This window comes from Fulmarus glacialis, unplaced genomic scaffold, assembly GCF_000690835.1.
Source record: "Fulmarus glacialis isolate BGI_N327 unplaced genomic scaffold, ASM69083v1 scaffold32, whole genome shotgun sequence".
NCBI lineage: Eukaryota > Metazoa > Chordata > Aves > Procellariiformes > Procellariidae > Fulmarus > Fulmarus glacialis.
The window spans coordinates 60,449-60,879 of record NW_009198163.1 but is presented as its reverse complement, the minus strand read 5'-3'; the positions used below and the strand labels follow the sequence as shown (position 1 = coordinate 60,879).

At 38.1% G+C, this 431-nt stretch overlaps 1 protein-coding gene across 1 annotated transcript in view; it reads right to left on the bottom strand.

The window, feature by feature from the left end:
• The window catches only part of GLG1 (golgi glycoprotein 1), a gene marked incomplete at its 3' end in the record, with an annotated part of 34,130 nt that overhangs the window by 8,036 nt on the left and 25,663 nt on the right, over positions 1 to 431 (bottom strand). The gene's annotated exons all lie outside the window — the stretch shown is intronic.

Genomic DNA, 431 nt, shown 5'->3' with positions numbered 1-431 from the left:
ATGAAGCAGCCCAGGAACATTGGAGGAGACTGGTCACACACTGAAGGTCAACTGTATTCCTGGACCACTTATATACCAATTTACAAAATGGAACTGGTAAAATTTGAATATTGTATTTTTGATCCATCCTCATCCCATAACGCTGATGATACCAAACATGCAAATTTGTCACATTTCTATGAAGACTACCCACTGTTCTAAACTGAAATCCAAATCGATGTTTAAAGGCCAGCTGCCTAACTACAAACAAACCTTAAAAACGTTTTTGAATTGCCTGGAGAGGACACAAAAGTTTCACTGAAATACAGGATAAAATGTCCCATTCTGCTGGCCCACAAAACCTCATTTCCTCAGGTATGTCTGCTCAAGCTTTTGGAAGCCAGGGTAACCACAATTTGGTCTATATTAAAGAGTTTTTAATATATAAAGAG